Source organism: Geospiza fortis, unplaced genomic scaffold, assembly GCF_000277835.1.
Source record: "Geospiza fortis unplaced genomic scaffold, GeoFor_1.0 scaffold41, whole genome shotgun sequence".
NCBI classification, from domain to species: Eukaryota; Metazoa; Chordata; class Aves; order Passeriformes; family Thraupidae; genus Geospiza; species Geospiza fortis.
In genome coordinates, this window is record NW_005054299.1 from 1,415,872 (window position 1) to 1,429,489 (window position 13,618).

Consider the following 13,618-nt stretch of genomic DNA (forward strand, 5'->3'; position numbering starts at 1 on the left):
CCATTAGCATGATTTTAATTGCCAGTTGAAAGCACACAGCTCCTCACAAAGCCAGACCCAAGCAAGTGTCCATAATATAAAACATGGGCAAGCAATTTGCCTCCAAAACATTAGTATGAACTGCTAAGTAATCTATTACAGCAAAAAAACCCAGAGCATTAGCACATGTTGGGAGGAGCGAGCCAAGCACACCGTACCTCTTAAATCAAAGCAATAGGTTCCCAAGGAATGGTGTGCACATGCAACAAGGCTCATCACTTAGACCTGTCATCTCCCCAGACATATGGCTATCCATGGATCATATGGCTCAGGCTGTAACTTGTTAAATAGTGGGGGTTTTTTGTGATTGCTTCTTTTTTTTTTTCTTAGGTTATTGGACATACAAAGCCACCGGGGTGAAGCAGTAATACAATAAGGGGTAAAAGTTTGAAGCAAAGTGTGGTGTTCATAAACTGCTGACAGACACTACAGATAGACCAGTCCATTTTTTGTGGTTCTTGTTATTGCTGCTTCTAAGCATCAGCTCATATGTAAGGCCAGTCACAGTCAAATCATTAATGAAGAGTTCATACTTTCATTAGCTCTTGTTTCTTTTCTGGTCCATATTTGAAAGCTTAGTACTCTATTCAGTGTATTTGATTTGTTCTTGTACACTCATCCAGTGGAGAAAATGTCAGGGTACATAATGAAGGAATATATACTGTCAGCTTTAAAAAAACCTGGAAATTATGAGTTAAGACTGAAAAATCATCAGATCAGTGTGGAAATTACATGGGCTTTTGTCAGTATGTTAATAATATGTTTGTGTCCATTGCATGTGATACCTTATTTTTGACATTTTAAAATTACTCTTTCAGACAATTCCTCCCCCCATGCCTCCCACAAATGCTCAGCTCAGCATGTTTTCTGCATTATTGCAAGCATGAAAAGCTCCAAACAACAAGTAAGTTGATAAGGGGAAAAGGCTATTCTTACAGTAAATCTTAACCCAAGCAGGCTTCTACAGCATGGACTCCATCACAGCAGCCTCTTCTTCCTATCCACAGTTTCTGCAGCGCCGTTGTTGGAGATCAGACACCCATTACACACAGGTCTCCCTGTCAGGTACTGACTTTGCCAGAATGCTGGAAAGTGGGATTTCAAAGCATGGATGAAAAGACAGATTCCTGTCTTCTTCAGCAGCTGGACAGGTGTTTAGAAGAGCTCCCAAAGAAGATGAGAGAAGCTGAGAAACTTATTCCACAAATGTTTATGTCACAAGAGATGATTCTAAAAGTCTGCCCTTGAGATACTTCATGTTTGTGATGCACACCCTTATTCAATGGCACAGTACTTGGTACAGCCTAAGAGTCATACAAACTAACATAGTAGAGTGCTTGAAATGAAAGCAAAGGTCCTCAGGCAACACCATGATTCTAGCATCTGGAATGAAAGTCAGTATCATGAGATTCCAAATAAAACTGAGAGTAGGAAACAAAGTAATACAGGTGGGGATTGATCTTCATCAATATTCAGACAGAGACAGAAAAAATCCTTTAGGACTACACTGTGACATCTTGGACTGCAGCAATATTGTTCTGCACTCCTAGGGATTCACGCAAAGAGGATATTTTTCTGGGGTGTTTTCTGAGGATATTTTTCTGGGGTGTACATGACACAGTAGTCATGTGCTGTTATTTTTCTTCTCTCTAAAAAAATAGCCCTTTAAAATTAACATATGCTGGTAGTTCTTGGCCTTTCTAGGTTTGGCCATGATGGCCAGAGGTTGGGAGGGGGCCAAGCCTACCCCTGTTCCCTGACCTTGCACATCTGCCATAAGGAGAAATCCTCTCCCAGCAATCAGGGTCCAGGGACTGTTTAAAACATACAGCGTAATAAGGAGATTTCCTAATTTTTCTTACTCCTGCAGCCTTTCAATTCAAGTCACAACCAAGTCCTGATAGTTATGATATTAGAAAGCTGAACTTATTCTCATTCTTTCCACTTTAAAAGTTTAATTCATACAGTTGTCTACAAAAGGTAAGTTTTCTCCCTCCAGTGTAAAAATGATATAATGTGCTGCAGAACAAATTTCACAAAATTAAACATAAGCAAAGACTCAAGCCATGTGACTTCTGCATAATCCTGTACATCAGCATGTCCTGATAAGCTAAGCTGTGATCTCAAGTTTTAAACCCACTCATTTTAAAGATTAAGCATTTGCTTCCTTCTCGCTGAGCTCTGTGGAGAGATAACTGACATCAATTTTCTTTGCATCTTTGCAGTTGTTGCAACCTCATTATTCTTTGAATTATCTTGGCAGTCAGTCATTTTTTAGGTTTAGTTGGTGCCATCTTGTCTGTAGAGTACTACTGTGGCAAGTACAACACAAAGAAAGGTCACAGCATAAAAGCAAGTCAGTCTCCATCTTCTAGCATTTGTAGGACTCCTTTTATTTCATAATTGTTCATTTTCTACTACTTGCTTTTGTTCCTTGGCAGTTGCATGATTTCATCCTGCCCATGCAGCTCATGTGAATGTCCCATGAATGCTGGAAAAGTCCCCTTTCATGCTGCCTGTTTTTACCATTTCTGCTGGAGTTCTGTAATTGGGGTGAGGTAACACACCCTCATGACTCAAACCAGCTAATCTCCAAAAGCACAATAACCAAGAAGCCTAGCATACATTGCCTTGTCTAGAAGCTGATATTCAGCAATGAACTATGAGAGGATTTAAGTAAAAGATTTTTGCCCTCCTCCCCCGACCCTGTCTTCCTTTAGAAAATAAATGTCTGATTCATGCAAAAATAATGTATGAACCATTTGCACTGCATTAAAAAAAAAAAAAATCTGCTTGTTATTCTGAGACAATTCTGCCTTCTTCTGCCTGGAATCACACTGCTCTGCTTCAGATAACTCAGGGGTGAGCCAAAAATACACGGCGGCATTTGCCAAAATGTAAAAGCTAAAATTACACGAATGTCAGGATAGAAATGGGAAAAACACGGTTTCTAATAGGCTTTAGAGCAACCGCCAGGGCAGGAGCAACATTCCTCCAGCAACTGCTTCCCAGTGGCTGCTATCGCTGCTATGCACGCAGACCCTGTCATAGAATACTGCGCTGGGCTGGCCAGCAGCGCCGGTATCAGCGTGACCGCAGCATTCCACTGCCCTTAAAATAGAAATCAGCAGCGGTGGGGTCGTTCCTGTGGCCTGAGGGTGGGTAACAATTGCTGGCCATTGCAAGGTCGTTGGACGGGATACGACTCCTTTGTCCCGTGTCCCACGCTGCTGCTATCGGACTCTCTCAGAGATTTGCTGCTTCTCCAGCAAACCTCTGTTTGCTCTGAGACCTGTCAGATGGGAACTGCTCTGGTTGGCCACCAATATTTGTGAAATGCCTTCTTCTCCTCTTGAGGTGCAAGGATCTCCAGAAATATAAAGCATTAGTAATGCAAACTACTGAGTAGATATGCTCGACCTCCTCTTGTTTTCTGTGTTTAATTTCCAGCTGAATTCAGTGGGTTTTCAACATATGCTTAAGGTTAAACAGGCTTAAAGGCCATTTCTGAATTGTGATGCTTTCTAAATTAGGAGTCCCATTAATTGCTCATCTTGCAGAATGGAATTTAATTTATTTGGCATATTCTAAATCACTTTCCAGGAATAAGTTAAATTCTGATTACATGCATTCCCAACTTCTATAAAACTCCTTTAGCACAGATTGCTTTCTTCTTTGTAAATCCCTATTGGATTCATGAGCTTTTATTTCATTTCACTTCTCTTCATATATTTTTAAGCCTCTGAGGTCTAAGTTCATTTCTGAAGTCAAATGGGTGAAATGCTGTTGACTTTCTGGCAATTCTGAAAGTGACAATTTTCTCTATCACATAAATTACCATATTTCCTGTTATTTATTTTATGATACTGGTATTTCACTCACACATTTTTTTCTGTAGCCATAAAATTTTCCAGCTGGGATATAATTTTCTAATCCTTCTGTAAGCCCATGTATTTTGTTTCACCTCTTAAAGAAATTTAATATTGTCAATCTGCAGTATTCTCTCTTGGAGACAGACGATCTAAAGTTTTCTTCTCAGTAAAGAAATCATTGGCATACAACACATTTGCACACATAACACCTTAGAATGAAGAAGGTGCTATGGTTTGGGTTATTTTCATATGAAATCATCCTGTGTGAACTTCTTGTGGTTGAAAATAGAGTCTTCTTTTCCATGCAAGAAGGGAAAGTGTGGGTATCCCCGGAGTTCTTTTGCAGGGCTGGAAACAGAAGCCAGTCAAGGTCTCACTGAGTGGAAAAGAAAAAAAAGTCAAGTATTTTATTTTCTCATAGCTGAGAAAGTACAAAGCACTTTTTCTCTCCCACTTTTTTTCCCAGTGGAGCAGTGAAGTATATACCGTCAGAGGCCATGCAAGAACAAAACCAGAGGCATCATGTGGGTAAAGTTACAGGTTGATAATAACTCATGTGATGCTATTTTACTATTGACAGATCAAAATGAGAATAATTTCTCTTTGCTAGGTCAGTATTTCTCGTGGCTTTATGATGTAGGCCTTATTTGGCCATGAAACAACTTTGCATTTCAATTTGCTCTGCATGGAGTAGAAGTTCACCTGAAATCTTAATTTTTTTCCACTAGCAAGAAATTTCTGGCATAATTTTTCTTTTTGCTTCATTAGAAAATAAAACTATTTTGTCACTCATCCTTAAGACTTTTACATCATCCTGAGAAAAGTTGATTTGGAAAATCTCTTAGTGGTGTTAACTTTATTAGCCTGGTAGTACAAAACTATTCAAGAGCATTCAGCTAACAATGATCCAAACATGTTCTTTGTCAAGCCTACAACTCACTCAAATAGCTGAGGCAATGAAGAGGGAAAGCAGGGAGAGTCAGGATTAGGGATAATATGTTTTCTTGAAAGGGCTGCCTACCTCCACTGCCTCCTGGCACATTATAATAGGGAGCTGTGACCAAAGTGCTGAGTGCTGCAGCAGTGATATATTTGCATTTCACCAAATAATATTAGATACATATGGTGCCCTTCACTTTGAGACTTTACCCAAATATTTCAGAAACCTTGGGCCAAGTTTTTTTTAACCTCAGAGAAGATACTTCACACCAGTTTTACTGTAATTCCATGGAAGAATCTCCAATTGTTCCAGGAGTAAGAGAAGAGGATTAGGTCCCAGACTGCTCCTCAAATAATTTTTCTTGATGGATTAGGGACATACTCAATGCTGCTTTAAATGAATTATCTCAGATACCAGAAGCAATCTAGCCAGAACAGCATGCAGTACCATACAGGCTAATATATACTTGCAAGAAGCAAAAGTTATTCACTTTTCTTTAGTATTTTGTATCTAACACTGTGGAACATTTTGCAATTCAAATTAAATGTAGCAGTTTAAGATTATTATAAACATTTTGCTCACTTAGAACCTTGAAAATGTGTTCCAGCTTTCAGCAGCTTATCTCAAGGCAGCAGAGTGCAAAACAGAAAGGTAATAAAATATTTTGTTTCAGGGGGTTGAAAATTCCCTTCATGCCCCTCTTGGTAAACAAAATTTTGAAGAATCAAAAGTACTTAATTCTGGTTTTACTGAGTTTTATTACTTATTTATTAATTTAAAATGTATGTATCTGATCACTCACTGGAACACTGAATTTCAAGCTACATAAAGTATTTCCAGTGGACCAAAAAATGAACTTCTTTGTCTTATTTTTGTGTGTGATTCACACATCATCAAAATACGTCATCAGTAGCACTGAGCTGCTGTGGTGGAGCCGCCCAGCTCAATCCAAAGCCTCTCTCACCTCCAGCAGCTCTTTGAAGCCAATGAAAGAAAGACACTGAGGGATTTTTGGGAGTGTGGGAGGGAAATGTGTGGGATAGCAGAGGGTAGAGGTTTTGGGAGAGGAAGGTGGGGAAAATCAGGACAAGGAGGGTGTTTCACCAGGTGGAAATGAGGAGCATCCTGCTGCTCTCACTGATTCCTTAAGGCAGGTGCTGCCTCCTGAACATAACAAATAACAATAGACAGTGCTCTCTTCAATGCCTCCAAAGAGTCACTGGGTCAGTTTAGCTGAGAAATGAAAAAAGCCTTCTGAACCTGCAGCAAAGAAGCTAAACTCAGGAAATCTTCCCAAAATCTGTCCTTTATGGCATGACTGTAGAAATATGCATTTTCTCCCTTGAGGCATTAAATTGTCTCTGAATAATATTGCTCACAGAAAGAAATAATCTGTTAAATGCCTTGTAACAAAGCAGTATTTGGCTTGTGCAGTATTCTCAAAGACATGTAGACTTTTTATTGTAGTCAGAATATTAACATAGGAAATTATAATAATGATTTATTAATTAATTCAGACTGTCATCACAAGTTTCTATAGCTAATTTAAATGGCAATCACAATGGAGTCTGTTTTGTCTCATGCTCTCCCTTTCAGTAAAATAAAGCAGAGACACTTTGTTGGCCATCTGAGATACTTTTATCTTTGCCTTCAAGGGCCCTGCGGGAATGGAAGCAGGGAAAGAATATGGAAAGAGGATTTGTACCTCATGACTTTGAGACTTTCCTTCAAGCCCTGCATTTTTCCCCTCTCTTTGCCTGTTCAATAAAACAGCAAGAGAGAAAGAGTGCAAGAGGGGTGGAAGAGGAGACAGAGAGAGAGAGAGAGAGAGAGAGGAGGGAGCATTGATTTAAACACATTCCAGTATCTAAAGACACAAAACAAAATAATTATATTTTAAGATTTTCTGAGCCAGGATTAGAGATGGATTTTTCAAACTAAACAATGAAGAAAGTGACTCAGGTTTTCGTGCATTTACAGCAATCATCTCCAATCAGTAATTAAAATAAAACCAGGTAAGAAAGAAGTTTCAGTACACAGGGAAGCAGTGTCCCTAAAAACATCCAACTGCATAGCAAAAAGTATTTGCAGAAACAGATGCTAAAAGTCAATTAATTCAATATACTTCAAAATACTTATCCTGCTTGCCAAGGCAGAAAACAAGGAGAGAGTTTATCATGTCACACTTCATACCTAAGATACATTCTTAAAATTTTCAAAGTGTTCCATAGAGACCCAATAGTGACTCTTGCTCCTTAAAAGTTACTGGAGATATATAGAGGCAATGAATGCTGAATTATCAAATAGCATCCACTGGTCTATCATGAAACAATTTTATAGTCTTCACTTAAGTCCAAGTTCTCCTTTAATTTAACTTTGACAAGGTTTAGCAGAGAACTGAAGAAGGAAGCAGGTAGATGAGAGTAAACAAGTGGAATCAGCAGGGAAAGCACACGTACACCCATCAGCTGCTTCCATAGGTTCCTGCCTGCAAAGAAAGCAAGAGCTGGAGCCTCTTTTCAGTGCTTTATCTAACCAAGGAGCAGAAAAAGCAAATATGCATTTTGGAAGAAGGTACCCAGTGTATTTTTCCCCACAACATTCGAAACTATGCTTACTTAGGATTAAAATGAGAAACACCACAAAGCAAACTAACTAACTGAAGGCATTCTTAAATACATGTATAGTTGTTCTGCATTAATGAAATATCCTGAAGTGTCAGGGACTGAATGGCACTGCCCCATTTCATCTTCCCCCTTTAGGGGCTGTGGTGCTCAAGATTGTCTCTTTTCTATTACATGGTCTAACAAACAAAATCATAGATGGTTAAAGCATCCCACAGATTTGTACTTGGTCCGTAACCTCTTCCCACATTGTAACAATTTGTTACTCAAGTGTAAATCTGATACTCTTGGCTTGAAAACAAAGTGTTAGGCAATCTGCAAACATGAGCTCATTACTTTGGGCAAGGTGAAAAGGGTCTCTGATGTGGTATACTCATTGTTGGCCTCCTGATATTAGTCAAAACTCTGAGAGGAAACCAGTGTTTAACATGGTTTCTGTTTTCCTTTTTCTTAGCCTTTTTTCTATCTCTGACTTTTTCACACTTTGGTATGTGCCACTCTTCTTTCAGGAGGGGGTTGTTTTTGGGTTTTTTCATGAGTGTGTGTTGTGATTCAGACTTCTAGCATGTATTATCAAGCAGCCCTGCCTTGTAGGGAGTCTCTGGGAAATTTGAGTGAGGGAGGGATTTTATTTAACCATTTCCTGTACTCTACCCTTGCCTTCCCCTAGACTGTGTAGCATTCTCTAGGAGAAAATATTTACAGATGCAATTAAAACACCCAGAAAACAACAAGGAGGTAGAAGCAAGAAGAAGATGGGCAGTACTGAACATCCTGTATCTGTATGGAGGCAGGCTGAGAGAGCAGGGCACTCTTAATCCTTGTGGCTGTCAAGTGCAGTCCTGGATGTGATGGGAAGACAACTCACAAGACTTTTGTTTTTCAGGCTTTTCCTTTGGCAGGCACAAATCTCAGCTCTTCATTATCCTTGCAGTCCTGTGCAGCTACTGCTGTCTGCATGGCTTTGCATGGCTCTGCAGAGCTCACTGCCCCTGGCAGGAGAGACAGAGCTGCTGTCTCTGTGCTTGGCTTTTGCACTGCACCTTTTCACTTAGAAATTGTGGTGTTACCCACAAACTTTTTCCTCAAAAAGGATGGAAAAACTGAAAAAAGATGAAATTCATACCAGCTGCAAGTAAAATAACATTTCCTGAAAACAAAAATATTGGTGAAACCTCTTCAAATTCTCCTCAGGTCATCAGCTGGCACTCAAGGGGTTTTTTACATATCAGGCAATGCAAGGCACGGTATGTTTTGAGGCACTGGAACAGATTGCCCAGAGAAGCTGTGGATTCCCCATCCCTGGCAGTGTTCAAGGCCAGTCTGGACTGGGCATTGAGAAACTTGGTCTAGTGGAAGGTGTCCCTGTCCATGGCAGGGGTTGGAACCAGATGATCATAAAGATCTCTTTCAATCCAAAGCATCCTATGATTCATTCCCTGATTCTACATTCCACCTCCAACAATGAACAGCACAAGCTATCTTAAATCCTCCTAAAGATACACAAAGAGGTGCAAAATTCATGTATCTGGATAAAGCTTGTGGATTCTGATCAAAATCCTAGAGCAAAGAGGCCTTTATTCGTGCTTTCACTTGGCTCTCAGTTCTGGGTTTTTGTTGTTGTTATTTTTGTTGTTGTTGTTTTGGTTTTTTTTTTAAGCAAGCACACAAATGAAACCTTGACATGAACTTTGGGTTGGAATTTGTTTCTTTTTTTGTTTTAATTTTAACTCATCCATTTCATTATTCCCTCTGTTACACCTTTTGGCAACCAGGTCTACAAACTAAGATACCTGAGGATATTTTTTTCTCCTCATAATAAAGTCTAAAGTCATTACCAGAACCCTGTTAAACAGGACTACTGCCCCTGCAGACTTGTTACACACAGGCTCTTTCTCACTGGGTCCCAGGCTTATCAGATAGCAAGGACAGCCCCAGCTGGCCAGCCTTAGGTAAGCCAGTTAGCAAGACATCTTTTTGACTGACCTCCAAGTTCTGCAAGCCCAGAATGAAGTCATCATTCTGGCAAACTGGGAGAGAGAGGACCCCAGCGTCAAAATCACTCAACCCTTACTGTGATTGGAAAAGTCTGAGATGAACTGAGAGTCAGCAAAGCCTCAGATGTCTTCCTTGGAGACCTCTCAGTGAGGAAGATTGCTGAGACAGAACTACTGCACAAGACATGACTTTTCCTAACCAGCTAACTGAGAGTCAGTGAACTTGGATCAGATGCTGGCAGCAGACACCCTTACACATTAATCATTTTCCAGCACCTTGAAGCACAAAAGCATGTCACTAATAGCACATGCCCGATATGTGGGATATTAAAAATAGGAAACACCTGTGGTAACTCTGTGGGGCTTAGCTCCTGGATGTGGACTGCTGCAATAAAGAACATTGCAAGGGTATAGGGGTTCCCTTGAAAGCCTGTGGATTCCAGAGGTCTGCCACCTCTCCTCTGACTGTCTCCTGCTTAAAAGTGTAGAGTCCTGGGGAGAATGGAAGGGTAGGATAAAAGAGGTAGGAAAAGAGGAGCTTGAACTGTACAGCTCCCTCTTAAAGCACTATTTAAAAAAAAATGGTCTTAGCTCTGGCAAATGAGTGTCTGAGATACAGTGCAGACTGATGAAGTGGAGTATTTCAAATCCAAGAATAGCTTCAAGAAGAGTGTGGAAACTCTGTGGCTTTGCAAGAAGGAAATGGCCCAAGAGTTCAGGCTAGAAAGAGATTTGGAGAGAGGTCGTTTCTGTCAGTCTCAGGTTCCAGACTGGGAATAGTTTGGACTCCTTCGAAGAACTGGGGAAACAAAGAGAGAAACAGAGTTTAAATGAAGACCTAGACACAGGAAAACTACTGCAAATTATAGAACGGAACCATCAAAGAAAGGGTGTTTGTGGCATCTGCAGGGCAGGTTACAGATCTTTTTTTTTTTTTTTTTGTGAGACCTTTATGAAAGCATGTTGTTTTCTGCTGCTGTTGTCGGCAGAGGAGCTGAGGGGTGGTCGCAGTGCAGCACCACACCACAAGATGGCAAGAATCAGAAGCTGACCTCAAACCAGAATCCAGAGAGAACAATGTAATTACATTAAAACTAGAGAATCAAATTACCAAAAGTGTAATGTTAATGAAACTTGGGGCTGTTACAGGAGATGAGTGTTTCAGGGTTTTCTTTGCTCTTTGGCCTGTGATTCTTCACACCAAATCTCACCCTTATGACACCTCATACACAGAAATGACAAATACCCTCTGCAGTACATGTCCTCCTAAGCATCTCTTTTTTGTTTGAGGAAACTTGAGGAAAACTGGGGGTTTTGCCACTACTTATCATCTTAGTTTCCTTTTACCTACAATTTTCTTCTTCATTTGTTTTTGGTTGGTTTTATTTCTTCTTGTCATACTTTTTCTAGCACTCACCTGAACTATAAATTTAATAAATTCTTATCTTTTTTAACAGCCTTCTCAAGTCCCTAAACTTATTTACTTGCTCTGTCCCAACATTTTCCTTTTTCTCTCCAACACCAAGGGAAAGACTGCTCCTTTGGCCTTTAGGGGGATGCTGAGACCAAGCTAGGAGCAATCACTTCTCAGATTGATATCTGAGCTATGGAAGTTCCAGGGCACATTATAAACAGCCATAGCACCATCCATGGTTTCAGTTTAGGTCTTTGGGACAAACGTGTACACTGCAAACACAGCAAGCCCACACAGCTTTGAGATTCTTGGTCCTGCCTCAACGGAGCAGTTGCATCAGCACATCTCATGCAGTCCTCTTCCAGTGGAACAGTGGCTCCTCCGGTGATGAGCAGCTGTGCTGGCAGAGCCCAAACACCACTGAGGAGCTGCTCTCCACCCCACAGGTTGGACTGGGGCTGAAATGGACTGGCAGGCCAGCCTTAGACAGTTTGCACAGTTGTATGTGTTCTACAATAAACAAAGGAGACACTTTGCAGCCAGCAGGTTTTGCCAGCTCCACATTTACATGCAAAATACCATTCTTAATGAGGTTGGACTGTATGACCTCCTGAGGTGTTTTCCAGCCTCATTTATTCCATAAGTCTATGAAATTTACATTAAAATTGCATCAATAAAAACAAGGATTCCCTAGAAAGCTTTCATGTCATTCAAACTACTTGATTTCTTCTTAATAACCTCACTGGGGAATTTCTGAAAACGCTGAGAGTGAAACTTTCCCCACCTCTGCTTCCACAGGTGACAAATGCTGGCGAAACCCCCCAGGAGCAGGAACAGTCTCCCGCCCTCCCCGAGCCTGACTTTGCAAGCCTGAGCTGACGCAGGGCGGTGCGAGGCTCCTGGGAGGCGCCCCCCGTTCCCGAGGGATGCTGCGGTCCCAGGAGCGCTGCCCGCGCTGCGGGTCGGGGCTGCGCGCTCTGTGTCGGGGCTGAGGAATCCGGCCAGTCCCCAGCCCAAAACAAATACAATTGGTGCACTTCAAACACCTCGCCCCCTTTGTCAGCATCGAGCGACTGCAGCCTTTATTGGCGTGCCAGCCTTTTCACGTCGCCTGAAAGTTTCAAACAACTTCATAGCCATGGGAGTGCTAATTAAAACATTCGGCAGTTTTACTGTCTGAGCAGTGTAAATATGATGTAAAAAGAAAATTAAAGAGCATTTACACAGATGCATACTTGTTCATTGTAGCTATAAAATCTAGCTGCAGGGACCTGGCAAGAGCAGAATTCTCTTACTCTTCAAAACAAGTTATTCAGCAAAAAATTAGACACCAAGCTTTAGCTTGGAAGAGTTATTCTTTGTTAGCTTCATTTTTTATTCATTCCTCCAAAGCCACACTTCCCCACTTTTTTCTAGGTTTATAATACTGGTCACTCAATTTACTGCTGAAATGGGTTAAGGGATGATTTGAAACAAAATATTTGTTTCACACTCTTGAGGTCACAGTCCACACACAAAACTTTTTTCCCTTCTACTCATGCAGCAGCCACTTTTAGACAGTGAATCCCAGTCACAGGGAATAAAATCCCCTGAAACATCAGCCACAGGTTATGCCTAGGATAGGGAAGGCATTCTGGGGAATCTTATTTTCCAGCGTTGGTTGATGTTTCAGTCTGGGATTTCAAGAACGCCGACTACAGTTGTTTACACTGCAAAGAAAGGAGCTTTTTGATCAGGGGAAGCTGAGTCACTACTCCCTGTTAGTTTTATCATTTTGCAGAGAGCGAGAGCTGATGCCTGATCTTTCTCTGACCTTTTATTCAAACTTTCTTTTCTGCATTCCCAGGCTGTTATATTCTGTTTAATCATGTCTCTTTGATTTTCAGAAGAATCAGATACTTTTTTTGTTTGGTGTTACATGATGTCATAGACAAAAGCAGCATTAATCCCATGAGGTTACCCTCCGGTCAGAATGGCTCACTGAGAGGATGAGACTCAGTCCTAGAGCTTTTTTCTGGGTCCTGAGCTATTTTCAGGAGTAGGAAGAGGGAAGGAGGGGATGAACTGGTTTTTGTTTTGTTTTGTTTTCCCACAGACATCATAAGACAAACAGACCATGGGTCAGGTAATGTAAGCAACAGGCTGCAAAACCATTGCCAAAAATCGTAACCATCCAATCATCTCTGAAGGAGAAAAATTCATTTAAGTGACACATGTTAATAGTATTGAATTCAAAACGCTTTCTTTGACATACAAATGTTGTAAAGTGCCATATACGGATCAACAAAAATATTTTCTGGTCTTTTAGATCTTCCTTCCTTATTTTGATCACAAATCAAGTTTTGGAGAAAATTTTTCCCACTACTGTCCACTGATCACATCACTGAAGTATTTAAAAATTTTAGCTCGCTTCCTATAAGGAAAAAATGGGAAGCATAACCACAAATATTTATGTTAATGTCAGTGCTTATTATTGGAAGCTTAGTCCAGTCTGCTGCAGTGCCAGTGCAGGAACATACCATCAGATATAGCAGCCAGCTCTGCCAGGAAGTTCAGAACAACATCAGCACACACGATCTTCATAACCTGGAAAAGACAGAGAATCCCCAATGGGAAGGTGTGGGTGACATGCAAAAATGTCCCCACTTGAAATTGCTTCTAGTGTCAAGGCTTTGGAAAGGCATGGCAGTATTAGCAGCAGGCATGAGCTGGATTTGGAGCACCTTGCTCTT

The 13,618-nt window shown here is 40.8% G+C and overlaps 1 long non-coding RNA gene across 1 annotated transcript; it reads right to left on the minus strand.

Moving 5' to 3' along the window:
• Positions 1–4,228: 4,228 nt before the first annotated feature.
• Positions 4,229–10,212, minus strand: LOC115948421. The gene is made up of 3 exons (XR_004082242.1): positions 9,817–10,212; positions 6,557–6,608; positions 4,229–4,287 (listed from the first exon to the last, which is right to left on the minus strand). It is a non-coding gene; the product is annotated as an uncharacterized LOC115948421 (long non-coding RNA).
• Positions 10,213–13,618: the final 3,406 nt, after the last annotated feature.